The sequence below is a fragment of the Cylas formicarius genome, unplaced genomic scaffold (genome assembly GCF_029955315.1).
Source record: "Cylas formicarius isolate icCylForm1 unplaced genomic scaffold, icCylForm1.1 PGA_scaffold_7__23_contigs__length_41026272, whole genome shotgun sequence".
In the NCBI taxonomy this organism is placed as follows: Eukaryota; Metazoa; Arthropoda; class Insecta; order Coleoptera; family Brentidae; genus Cylas; species Cylas formicarius.
Window position 1 is genome coordinate 34,528,157 of NW_026844352.1, and position 14,664 is coordinate 34,542,820.

Below are 14,664 nucleotides of genomic sequence, written 5' to 3' on the forward strand. Positions count from 1 at the left end.
CTAGTCATTACACAACCTCAAATGCTAGTTTTTTCCAAAATATCAATCTGTGCGGTGAATAAAACGATTTTTTTTTGTTAATGAAAATGGACTTGCATTAAATGAATCAAAAACGGAAATGATGCTTTTTAGCTTCACAGATAATAAGAGTATTTTTGTTAAATTAAATAATGTAATTGTTAAATAATCCAGAGTTGTGAAATATCTGGGAGATTTCTTTGATGAATACTTTACTTGGACTAATCAGGTTGATGCAGTACTTAAGAAACTGTAAGTTTATGCGTATGTATTTTGGCAATTGAGATATAAGGTTGATGTTCAGCTTTTGTTACTTTACTATTATGGCTAGGTATATCGTGTGTTTATTTTATTTAAGCCATATACATACTCTTGCAAAACATTACTTCCTAAACTAAATTTATTTATTTAACGGTCCTGTCTCTATATATTAGACCAGAAACGGTCAATATGATTTTAGGGTCAATTTAAACTTGTCGTTGCCTATGCACAGGCTGGCTAAGGTAGCGAATAACTCGATAGTTCAAGCAGTCTATAATAAACTTCCCACTGAGGTTAATACAAAGAAGTAGTGCCTTTAAAAGTGTACTTAAAAATAATTTAACCAAAAATGCTTTTTATGCTATAGATAAATGCTAAAAATTCTTAAACTGAACAAGCGAAAGCGTCCCACGACGGTCGATCGAAAAGGAGGACGGAGACTAAAAAAGAAGAAGAGAAAAAAATGACAACTCGCGTTCCGTTTTAATTTCCATCAGAATAAATAATAAACGCAATCTCTGAGTTAAACACAGGGCGCGAAATTGATAAAAGTACCCTTAAAGCATAAAAATCTTGTCAGGGAGCGGAAATGAGAAGTCACAACTGCCACCACCCGGTCTTTAGCAAGACACTGCCTAAATTATTGAAAAGGCAACTGAATCTTTATACTTATTACCGTCCTGGGAATCATTTCCGTTTCTTATTTTTTCGTTTTTATGTAAAAATATCGGGGCCGCTTGGGGGGAAATAATTTCATATTTAATTTGGAAACGCAGCGTCATGATTTTTTTGTCTTATAATATGTTTTTCCCCTTAGTGTCCTGCTCTAAATGTCCTGCGTTAACGATTTGGCTATTGACGATTATTTAGTCTTGTCTGGACTAAATTGTCGGGATGCCGAATTTAAAAGATTCAAAATTCGTGCCTCCAGATGATTTTTGAGGTTCGAAAATTAGAATTGATCACACACTTCAAACATTAGTTAAATAGAAGAAATAGAATATTTTTCATTCCGCATTCCATCGTTGTGATGTACATAACCTTAAAATATGAATTATTTGAACTTTTACTCCATCAATGCAAGTAATTGAAGTTTTTAAACGTTCTTTTTCATATAGGATTGTTTTATTTTTAAATAATTTACCAACTAGCACTAAAAATCTAAGCAACGTGTTAAAATTTCTCTATTTCCAAAAATGTTAACTAAAAAGATTAGGTAAATTACTACTTCAATTTTTGCTAAATTTGATCTACTTGTTATTACTAGTATTTTGGTCTTTGATTCTCTTGGGAACACTAATTATGCATTTCAATTATTCAATCTTTAAGTAACAGAATTGAAAATTTCTACTTCTTATGGCGCCGTTTCCTTTCGAAGGTTGGCGAACCAAATAACTAACGTGGTTCTAGATACGGATATACGGAAGATGTCGAGCGATGAGCAACCAAACCATCGTCGAATGTCCTTCAACCAAGAGTTTTGGCGCCTGCCGACCGACCTTTTGCCTTGGACTTTGCCTTCTATGATTAGGCGCAGAAGTTCATACTTTTTACCTCGCATTATGTGCCCAATATGAGTTTTTCTTTCTTTGATGGTAAGCATAAGTTCTTTTTGTTTTCTCATGCGATTGAGAACTTCTACGTTTGTTACTCTTTGGACCCATGATATTCTTAGTATACGACGGTAAATGTACATTTCAAATGCATCTATTTTCTCTTCTAGTGATGGGTTTAGGGTCCAACTCTCACATCCGTACAGAAAAACCGAGAAAACATAGCATCTGACCATGCGTACCCTGAGCTCCACGCTCAAATTTGATCTCACGAAAAGTCGTCTCATATTCAAGAATGTTTTTCTGGCCTGTTCTATGCGGCATCTGACTTCTTTCCTTGGATCACATTGATCATTTATGATATTCCCCAAATATTCGTATGAAGACACTTGTCCCACCGCAGCACCATCAACATTCAGACGATCCTGAACAGGTGTCTTGCTAAATGCAATGACCTTAGTTTTTGTAGTGTTTATGAGGAGGCCAGCGTTTTCGCTATATCGCACTATGTGATCCATTAGCCTCTGCAGGTCCTGCGCATTCTCGGCTAGCACAACGGTGTCGTCGGCATATCTGATGTTGTTGATTATTTTCCCGTTGACCTTAATCCCACACTCGATTCCGTCCAGAGCCTCTGCGAAGATTGTCTCTGAGATTGTAGCAGCATCTTCAGAGGTAACAAATTTTAAATAGGCAGCTTTTTCACGTCGGAGGGATGACGAAGCATAGTTACGTAGACTTTTGTATCTATTTCAGTTGCTTTACCGCATCCGTTAGCGTAACTGTTCTAACTGGCACATGAGTATCAAGAAGTGCTACAATATTGACTCTTGAAAAGTTAATCTTTGTCCCCGTTAATACTCTGCAAGTCTCCAAGAAATTCGTCCTCGCTAAAGAATTTGAAGGACCTAAAAGTGTACACATTTTGCTTGAACTCTAATCGTAACTCGCATAAAACTAAGTAATGATCTGAAATGAAATCTGTAATAATTGCACCACAGGCCGCCGGCGTTCGACCGCGGGCATTTTTACCTACTTTGTGCCGTCTAGTTCAAGCGGTCCCCTAGGTCCCCTAGGACTTACCGTTACCGAGATCTCCAGTTTTAGTCTAGTCCAGAAGTTCATTTCCTTCCCGTTGCCGGTCTCCTAAAAATACTGGATGGTTCATTCGATCGGGAATCTTACTTACAATAGTTATTAACAAAAAACTAAAAAAAAAAGACAAAATGTCGAAAACTATAAATGATAGATCAAATATTACAAAAGATTCTAAAAGAGCAATAAGTTCTCTACTCCCGAAATTGTAGGACCAATATTAATAATTTTTATTTAACATTGAAAATCAGCTTCCACGTAGCAGTTTTCGGCATGCGAGCACCGCTACTGTAATGACCGCAAGTTTAAATTAATTTTTTTCTGCAATTCTTGCTCTTTCAGAATCTTTTGTAATATTTGCTTATAGTTTTGAAGATTGTGTCGAAAAACTGAACTCACTTTTTTTCCATATGATATTCCCGATAGAATGAACTACCAACCATATTTTTAGGAGCCGGGCAACTATTTTTGGCAGGAAATGAACTTCTCGACTAGACTATTTAGCGAGGACCGCGTGTAAAAATCAACATAGCAATAAATAATATCGAGCATTTTCTCTTGGTCGATTTACATACTTAATTATGTTCTTCCCAATTTCTAGAACCGTCCGTTTCCCTAATATCTCGGTGCTCTTACACTCAGTATACTTGTTTAAGATTCACCTGTTAAATTATTCCCATAACGCCCTAATTTTTCAATATAATCGTATGAGTTCATTTTCAATAATTGGCGTCGTTGCCGGAGTTTTTGCATGACAATCGATATATATTGTATACCAGCGAAACAAAAGGGGTTAAACATGCAACGCTGATTCATAATTAGTATCTCATCGGGTCCGCGCGCGGCGGCGGCCAAAAACACGTCCCGTTTTAGGGTACGTGCGTCGATAAAAATCAGTAATTAGCGACGGTAATTATGGCAACTAACGAGCTTTCGCGGGAGGGGTGAGGGCGAAGCCGCGGTAGCGGGGGCGGCGGGTGGTCGAAACGGCGCCGTTCGGATTTAAACCTCTCCCCCACCCGCGACCGCTCTCGGGTCCGGTCTCATTTGTTCTGGCTGATTTGTGTTTTTTTTTCCGTCACCTCTCTCTCTCGCCCCCGCGGATCCGCCGGGAGTAAATCCGTTTATAAATTGGTCCTGAGTCGGTTTTTATTCTAATGCCGTCAGGGGAGCGCGTGGTGGATATCATATCAGAAAAGCTGAGATTTTAATGCGTCCGATGTGAAATACAAAGCTTCGCCCCCTCGAAGCCCCCCGGCCCGGCCGTCCCGCCGCCGATTCGGGAGGATTTTAATCTCGGGGGCTATAGTCCGGTAGACGGGAATTTATCGTGGCAGTTTAATTCCATGCCCCCAACCCCCCGCCCGTGCGCGCGTGGTGGAATTAAAATTTAAAATGCGTCCTTCAGGTTTTTCTGGTTTTTGCCCCCCAACCACCGGAATTTCGCGTTATTTACGTTGGCGGCGCCGCAGCGTCCAGCGGGATCACGTTCGTCCGGATTTTTTTTCTTCTAGCGACCGGACCGTCGGGAAAATTTCGCACGATTGAGGCAATTTCTATAAAACCGTGTCGATAAGAGGACAGTTCATGGCCCTTAAGTTCGGTTTAAAAAGGAATCGGTGTTTTGTCTTTATTATGATGGTCTCAGATTCTGCCCGACATCAAAATAAAACACGCCATTAACCCAATATTTAGGTTTTACAGTATTTGTTCCATAATTATATTATAAAAATTTCTAAACGAAATTACTGCTGCCAAAAATATTATGTCAGGTTAGGAAATGGTAACATATTTTTTCTACTTCTTTTTGTAAATTATAACACTTAAGTTTCTTGTCCCACGGTTCCGAGCCCCTTCGGACATTTCCGGGATATTACCGCACGCCTTGAATTTTGACGTTTGTCAATTTTGACGATCATGTCATGCAAAAATGTACCCGAAAACTAATGGTCGTACGGTATGCAACAAGTTTGGTAAACTTTTTAAGTCACTCGCTCCGCTCGTGCCGAATAATCTCTTGACTCAAATGCCGTTTACCGCACTTGTTGCATAATATACTATTTAGAAAAGGTTAAATGAGTATCAAATATTTTTCTGCTTTGTTGGCCTTGAAATAGACATACAATATATTTTTTTTTTTTTGAAAGAGTTGCTTTAGTGAAATCTGACCTATTTGAGCATGGTGATACGACACAAAATTGACCTTTATCCATTACCTCTAAAAAAATTAACAATAAAATATGCGTCTGGTTTCAAAACTAAAATTAGATGAAAGAAATCTACTGCAATACACAGCTTCATATTTTCAACTTTATTACTGTAGGTATCTCGAATCTCAAAGGGGGTTATCAATAAGGTCCTTTTTTACTGTATTTTTCATAAAGCTTAAACTAAAAACGCAACTTGTGGGCTTTGGTTTTGATTTAAATCTAAGTGCCATCGATGCATGCTATCACACTAGAAAACCCAGATAGTTCAAAGTAATAAGACATCATTTGTAAGTTTAATATACTCATGCGCAGGAAGGAAGGTTAAAAAATGTGCACTACATATAAAATTGTCAGTCAATGTAATTTTGTGACAATATTAGGGAGACTAAAAAGTTCCTCGCTCTTGTCAACATTGGATGCATTATTGAATTTACATTGAATCGATTTGACCCATTACCAACAATCGTTTGTTTTCACAAGACCTAAGTAAATTATTAAAATTTAGAATCAAATATATATTTATTTTATTAATGTTACTCCATGCCATAAAAAAAAAATAAAATGTGTTTTCCTGCACTCTCTATTGGTTTCCCTCTTTTGAGCCTATTTGGATAATAACTACAGAAAGAGCATTTGATCTGGAATGAGACATTTTTGTTTATTCATAATATATATTTCGTGTATTATATAAGTTTGCGAAAACAAAATTTTAGTTATTAATTTCAATGTTACTAATAGAATAAAAGAAATTTCTGCCGACTCAATAAGTTATAAGTGATTGTAGTAGTAGTAGCTATATGCAAAAAGTTATACATTTCATTCAATACCTCACCGTTTTTGAAAAAATTAAACACAAATTGCTCCAGTTCCACTTATTTTTTGTAAAAAAAAACTACGGATTAAACTGATTTTTAACAGCATATGAATTGTAGAATATTTGGTGAAATGATTTGTGGCCTTCCTTAAAAAGAATCTTCTTTTAAAGTTTTTTTCTACTCCCGTCTGTAAAATACCTAATTACCCATCGATCTAGCGTGCGGCAAGCGTCATTTTACCACGTCAGTTTCCTTCCTTCCTTCGGACATTTCCGGGATTTTACCACACGGATTTGGGAGCAATCGGACGTTTTCGCAGATATTTCCCACGCTTTGAATTTTGAAGTTTGTCAATTCTGACGCTCATGGCAGTGAATATATTCATATTGTTTTGCGAAAATGCACCCAAAAACTAACGCTCGCAGAAAATGTATAGTCTGCAACACGTTGGGTGAACTTTTTAACTGACTGGTTTATTAAAAACTCGCTTTGCTCGTGTCAAATAAACTCCTGAGTCAAATGTCGTTTACCGCACTTGTTGCATAATATACTATTTTCTACTCCCGTCTGTAAAATACCTAATTACCCACCGATCTAGCGTGCGGGAAGCGTCATTTTACCACGTCAGTTTCGTCTCCCATGATTCCTACCCACTTCGGACATTTCCGAGATTTTACCGCACGGGTTTGGAAGCAATCGGGTGTTTTCGGAGATATTTCCCACGCTTTGAGTTTTGAATTTTGAAAATGTACCCAAAAACTAACGGTCGTAGAAAAAGTATAGCATGCAACACGTTCGGTAAGCTTTTTAACTCACGAGTTTATTTGACACGAGCGGGGCGCAGCGGAGCGAGTTTTTAGTTTTAGTTTTAGAAATAAAATTTTATTTTCTAACTCGAAAATAAAGTGAGACAAGGTAATCTATTGCATGTTTATATTATATATAGTTTTGCATTAATATCACCTCCTGACATCAAAGTTCTGAAAAATCGGCTTTATTCCAGAAAATAAAAGAATTTGGTTCTCAATTCATTCCACATGATTTAGTATTTCCGGAATCACCAAAGAATAATATTTTAGACAAAAAAAAGCTCAACTATCATTATCCTAAATTCCTATGTTTAAAGCAAAGAGGAATTTGTTTTTGCAGTTGGTATTTGACTTCCTATATGCGTTAAATTACCCGCCTTTCCTTTAACCTCGAATATCAAACATCCAATTTCGAGGAGAGTGAGTCGTATTAGTCGCGTTAATTAACCGACTAGTTCGTTGGAATGCGTGTCATATTCTAGACGAGTCACTTCGCAAGCGGAACTATTTCATCCTCTACACCGGTTCGTTGCCTGTGTGGTGGCAGATGTTGAAGCTGGGGTTCACATGCAAAGCTGATTGATTGCCGTCGATTAGTAACTCGGATTGATTCGATTTCATTTGTCCCCTGACGTCAAGGTACAGCGCCGCCAAGATCAATTACTTATATATTGTATGAGTTATGAGGCCTGGGCAGTATTTACAGTAATTAAGTGTTAAGAGTAGTAACATTTAATATTAAAAATAATATTTAATAATAATTTTAAATGTTAAGAGTATATATTTTCCTATTAGGAATAACTTAAAAATTCAATACATCTGAGCATCGAATCCATAATCAGTCCAGTTCTTCTTTTAGTGGAAATCGTAAGTTGTCTTTGTGGGCGGTTTTCAAAAAAACATATCTAAAAAAGAGACCATTTTTTTAGAAAATTTCAAATTTCTTGCGATTAAAATTTGGTTTATTTTTGGATTATTGGTTCTTGTAAATTTCGTTTCTAATCAATATTGTTTGTTAATAAAATGTAATAATTGTGAATTGTCGAATATTTAAAAATTTGCATGCAAAATAAACAGCCTAAGCCGTTGGCGGTACGCCAAATGAAAGACGTCACTTTAAAAAAGCAAATGGCGAACGAGTAAAATCATCGAAGTCGTTTTTCGCCGTTCGTGTATAAAACTTAATCTCGGACCAATCCGGTCGGCGGGGGGGCCTTATACTTTCAAAACCCAAAAAAAAAGGAAAATAGAACCTTACGAATTCACGCCGCCTCCTCCATAGAGCGCGTGGCCGCCACCCGACGACGTCGGTAGTTACTCCCACACAGAGGATTCGAAAAATATCAGAATTCAGGCTTGGCCCTGCCCCAGGATACGGCGTCGTCGCGGTGCCGCCGACCCACGTGGTGCATCACGTGTTCCCGTAGCGTCGCGACGTCTTCGGCCTTATTGGTAGGGGCGGGCATGAAGGCGGACCTGGCGCATCACCAGGAGGCGGACACTCTCCGGAAGAGGCGCCAACTGCCAGGTAAAGGGTTAGTTATTCCGTTCAAGGTGATAAAGTTTAAATGCGGATTTAAGATTTTCATATTGATTCGTAGAGGGAGGTAGGGGCTGGATGAACTAATCTGAAAAAGGATTTGCATTTTTGGCAAGAGATTCAGATACCACAATCGGTATTTGGCCGTAATATATACGCACATACAAACACATCGCAAATTCTATAGTAATAGTATGGACAACTGACAGTCCGGAAAAAGGCGATTGTTTAAAAAAATTAAATAGCGGGAATTTTAAATAAAAATTCGTGAAATTGTGCCAATTGTTTTCATCCTATCTGCGAAATTAGAAAATATATTATCATAAACTTTTGGCAGATGTTTAATGTTTTTTTACTTTGATATTTTATTCGACTTATTTCGAAAACTATAACTATAAAAAAAAACTTTACATCATTTTTTAATTGTAGATAAGATAATTTAGGAAATTCTGTGCCTTCCATTTGAAAAAAAAAATATTTTGGCTCATTTTTTCGTTGTATTACTGTATTTATTAATAACTATCGAATTAGGCTTTTTCTTACAAAAAAAGTTATGAAGTTGCCTATTATAAGAGGAATCTACAGACATTCTTCGCTATGAGTTGAAAAATATGATTTGACGATAGCATATAGCTTGCAAAGTTTTATCGTGACCATTTTATATATTCTCATCAACTTATGGACTCTGGTTTTGATTTTAATATAAGTTCCATCGATGCAACCTATCACACTAGAAAACACCGATAGCTTAAAGTAATGAAACATAATTTGTAAGCTTAATATACATACGCGCAGGAATGGAAGGTTAAAAAACGTGCACTACATATCAAAGTGAATTTACACTGAAACGATTTGACCCAATTCGAATAATTGTTTGTTTTCACTAAATCTAAAAAAATATTGAAGTTTAGTATCAAATATTTATTGATTTCGTTAATGTTATTCCATGCCATAAAAAATTAAAATGTCTTTTTCTGGACTCCCCAGTGGTTTCCCTCTTCTGAGCCAATTTCAAAACAACTACAGGAACAACATTTTATCTGCGATGGGTGGTTTGTACGATTCATAATAAATATTGTGGTTGCTTAAAAAGATGAAGTAGTGAGTTTTTTAAATTCATGTAAATTAAAACATTTGACATTGATAAACAAAAATTGTGCCAATTGTTTTCATCCTATTTGCGAAATTAATATGTTATCATTATTAACCATGAAAAACGTTTGGCAGATGTTTAATGTATTAACCTGCTTTTTAAACACTTTTTTTAATTTCATGTTTATTAGGTATTAACTTGACGCGTTTTACAATAAAAGACAATATTTCGACAACTATAAATACTCGGGCTATACAACTTTACAGCAAATTACCCTAATTACCCTCATTTTTAATTGTAAATAAGAGAATATTAAGAAATGCTGTGGTTTCCATTGGAAAAAAAGATTTTAGCCTATTTTCTCGTTTATTTTGTTAGTTATGTTTTTATCAACCTGTATTAATAATTATTTGCCGTTACTTACAAAAAAATTATGTAATTGCATTTATAAGAAGAATCTACATAGTTTGCTATGAGTTGAAATTTATTGGACATATTTTACTAGTTTTTTTTCGACCTGCATTTAGTCTTCATCAATGTAAGTAAGAACTTTAAGACAAAAAGTAAACGAAAATTTAAAACTTAGGTTAGGGATAATAAAATCTTTGCCTGTTAATTTATATATACAGTGTCCCCCATAATATTTGCTACAGGGAATTAATATTATGCAATTTTTTATATTTGTAAGAAATTGGATTGTTTTTTATGTTTTTATTTTTCTTCCAAATTTTATCTACAGCCACAATATATCGTCGTAAACAATTTTTTCAGATAACTTTTGTTGATATTTTTTCATGTGGAAAATTTGCGGTCATGACATTGGTCACGTGTGAAAATTGATTTTTAGAAGCAAAAAATCACTTATTAAGGCATAAACCGTACTTTTACGTTGTTCATGGTCATCCATTAATATGGTATATATTTTATTGCAACAAAAATTTAGTTGGCCCAAACGACAGTTGACAACCGACAAATGCTATGGGCAAAAATGTACAGACATTATAAAACAGTTTTAAGCATTTTATCGGTATTTTGTCCCGTCTCATTTGTATATGGTAATTGGCTCTTATTGAAGTTCTGTAGTTTTCGTTTTAGTCGCAAAGCAAACATTTTCGTTTCTACTGAGATTAAATGGGACGAATTAAAACCAAACGTCCGGGAGGCCCTCCAGCGAGAAAGAAATTACCCATAAATCGCGAATTTTTAGTGATTCAACCTTTTAATTAAGGCACTTCACAGATTGGTTAAAACGCACCGGCACGGCGCAAACTTAAACCGAAATAAAAAAAAAAAACGAGAACTAAATCCACTCGTTTCGCTACCGAATGAAGTGGGACCCAGGACCGTCCTCCAGGTAATTTATTCTCTACTAACTGTAGAACACTATATATTTACAAATTGAAAACATTTGTAGAGTGACGCTATTTCAATGTATATATTGAAATTGGTCCCAACTTACAAGTAGTATGTTAATTCCGGAGGGAGGTGATTTTATAATATAAAATATGTTTGTTAAAAATAAAAAGTAACCTTAAATCTTAATAGATCATAATGGCGTATTTTAGATCGATGCGTCAAAATATGTCTTAAACTCACTTCAAATCGAAAGATTCTCTAATATATTCTTATAATTACTTTTTTTTGCATATTTTGTTATTATGCTTTATGACTGCAGGCGATTAACGTAGTTACCACTTATTTATTAGAATAAGTTACATGCAACAGATCGAATAGTACCTTAAAAAAACATCGTAAAATGACTTTCGAAAAGACACTAGGAATAAGTAGACTCTACTTACAGTGTAGAATCTACACTGCACTAGCTTTATCAGTAAATTCTTATCTTTCATTCATTCCTAACTAAGTTGTGACGACATTTTGTTTTACGTTAAATTTTTAAATTTATAAATCCATCAAATTTTGGAAATTTATACCAACCTTTGAAAGTTTTTCTTCTTAAAAATACTTAAATTTTCTTGCACGTTGGACTTCCGTACGTAGCAACGAGAATTTTTTAAAAACTGAGTAATTGCCGTTTTTGGTTTATAGAAAAAAGTATTTGTTCCATAAGATGTAAAAAAAAGAAAACTACTTTGCAATCGCCCTGGGTTCTAATTCTTGAACCTGCACAACTGTATTAGCATGAGAATGATTCCTCTATCAATGCAACTTTAATGAATAGATACGCAGGAGTAACAACATTCGGTCATTCCCCAGTTTGTTGTTAGTCAGTAAATATTAAGTGATCTTTTCTGTTTTATTAACTGAGAAAGGGTCGCGAAATCCGCGAGTCCTGTCCTGTCCTCGACATAGGCGGGCGCGGGGCCTCCCGACTCCACTAAAACAGAGAGAAATGTTTCGTTTTAAATATCCAGGTGAGAGACCGTTTTCAGTCGGGAAAGCGTGTACGCAGAGGGTCGTTTGAGGAACGCCGTTAGCACGCTCCGCTAAGTATTTGTCATGCTATGTTTTAATTAAGCACATATTTTGCTACAAGGAGCCCGGCTCAAACACGCCAAGGGCCGCGAAATAACCAACTATGCGACATCAAAAGCCCCAACAAACGTGAAAAATACCCAACCTAATTCGAAAGTTGCTTTTTAGCTAAATTTCCACCTATGTGAGTGGATTGAGTGGAGTGAGGAATATTCTGGATGTTCGCTCGCAACGTTTCTAGTATTAACGCTGGGGAGATTTAATTGGCGTACTTTTCGCTGAAAATCGTTTTTAACATGTGGCGGCAAATGAAATATGGAAGGTATTTTTTTAACAGGCTTCTTATGATAACGTGTTTATAATTACCAACAATGGTTGTCTCCAAAGTAGCAAAGTAGGAAAAGTGGTCAAAAAGAGGTAAGTTAAAAATATATCCAGCCCATCTAAAGATACTAATAATGTATAATCCTGTTTTATTGACTGATTAAATAATGATAATGAATATGAATGTACAAGGCTTTTGCTACCCTAAAATGAAATTCAATTCAATGAAATTTAAAACAAAATCATTTTTTTGGGTGCATTTTTATTAATTCTATTTTTATAGCCCATTGCACTATTTTCCGATGAATGGGTTACTTATTTTCATTGTTTGCTTAGCTTTAGTCCCTGAACTCACACATTTTAACAAGCATCGCAGACAACGTAGCGAATAAATTCTACACTACAAAATAAAGTTTCACTCCAAGTTGTCATAGCCATCAACTAATGGTCATCTCTCAGAACCGAATAGTAATTGTATTTATTATGACCCGAAGTATGTGATGTGTTGGAAATTTAATTAAGCGCAGTACAGCACAGCAGATTCTCATAGCGATTACATCTAAAATCATTTGAGCAAAGGTGTCATTTATCATTCATGGCTTTGTATGAGGTTGCTCGCATAGCAACGCACAAAGAAGTTGAAACTGCTGTGAACCTCTCCTTGTTCTCGCGTTCCATATGACTAGGCTTGGTTCCATTCTTTAAAATTTCGAATGAAATGAAGAGATTTTAGAAATTTTAAAATTTTAGCTGAGATTCGGGTTCCTCCAGTATTAAATGCTCTCGCCCGGGGTCTAATTTAAAGTTGGCGGCTGGGGGATGAGGATCAGACCCCCCCAAACAGATGACAGGATTTTGAGGACGGCTGTAGCAGGAAAGTTATCAGTTTGGTGCACGCGAAACGGCCGTCCGTCGCGTGTAATTGGAACTAAACAAGTTCACTCCTGCGTACTAATTGATGTCTATTGCTACATTGTTTCGAAATAACGAAGCTCCTGCAACGCAGGCCGTGTGGGAGGCGAAGGGGGAGGCGCCCGGTCGCTCCTTGTTTAAAATTAATTAAATGTCATTGTCAATTGCATGATTGTTTTCGTTGAGTCGGTTCACGAATCGGTTAATTAACCTTTTAGTTAATACCGAGGAGATGGAGATGGCGACACTGTTCCCGCTCGCTCGAGACCGTTTAAATGAGTTTGCCAATTTATTTTTCTCTCTTACGAAGCGAAGCAGTCAGCTTTGTTTTTGTGCCAAGGGATGCTGAAAATTCGATACGTACGAATGTCTTCCGTTGCCTTAATTCGAAGATATACTATGTGAGATGTATATCAAAAAAATGTGAAGCTTTCAATGATTTAGAATAATAACACAACAAATTTACTATTTTCTGGAATGCAGTAATAATTTATTTTATCAATAAATAATAATAATGTACGAACACGGATAACGAAACATTTTGTTCTATCTTCCATCTCGCTTCCTTCATTTAAAATCTCGGAGAAAGCTTGTCGAATTTGAGGTTTAATATAAATTTTGATAATGTTTTTTGTTGGATAGATCTCTGAAAAATGCACTGAAACCTTGTTTTGCTTATTGTTTCTACTTAAACTCATGGCCAACTGGAACTAATTTTTGGTGTCAAATATCGAGAAGGGCTATTAGGGATCTCTTTAAGTGTCAACTAATTCTTATTCGGGACTATATAAAACTTAATGTTCGCTTTAGCATTGCTCCTGTAGAATGTTTGTTCATAGCTCAATTTTGATAAAAGAAAAAGAGAAATGAAACGGTTTTTTCGTATAGCATCGACTAAAGTCATGGCTAAGTGACACAGTTTTTTGATGCGGAAAGTCGAGAAGTACTTTTAGAGATTTTTTCAAATTGAAAGTGACAACAGATTCGTGTTCAGGACTACCTAAAAGTAACTAGACCAATGACCAAAGTTCTAGTGTTTTAACAAAATAAATGTTGTAAATAACGATTATTTCGTATGTGATTTTAAGATCTTAAAAATTTTAATTATACAAATTTCTAGAATATTGATAAAAAAGACGTTTTAAAGGACATTTATTTTTTAGTGTCATCTTAAAATAACAGCATTAATATGTCTTAGTATTCGAAAGATATAATGTAAATAAAATTAAAATATAAATTAGCTAGTGAATTTGACTGTCGAATATTCGGCATATGGCAAACTTGGTTTCACAAAGCACAGTATGCCGACGTCAATCACTCTTGATATTTCTGCTATTTTCATTACTATTTCTATTAAAAAATACAGCGTTGTAAAGTCTGTTTAGTTCATATCTAATCCTCTCTAATCATATTCAATTTTAAGTCAATTTTAAGTTAGTTTCTTTCAGTAAAATCTATCCAGCAAAAAAGAATTCTGAAGCTAGTCGCCCGCAATATTTTGAGCACCCTGTGTTGTTAACATTTTATTCTAAAGAAATCCCTAATAACCCTTTCCGATATTTGACATCAAAAATTAGTCCCAGTTCGCAATGGCTTCA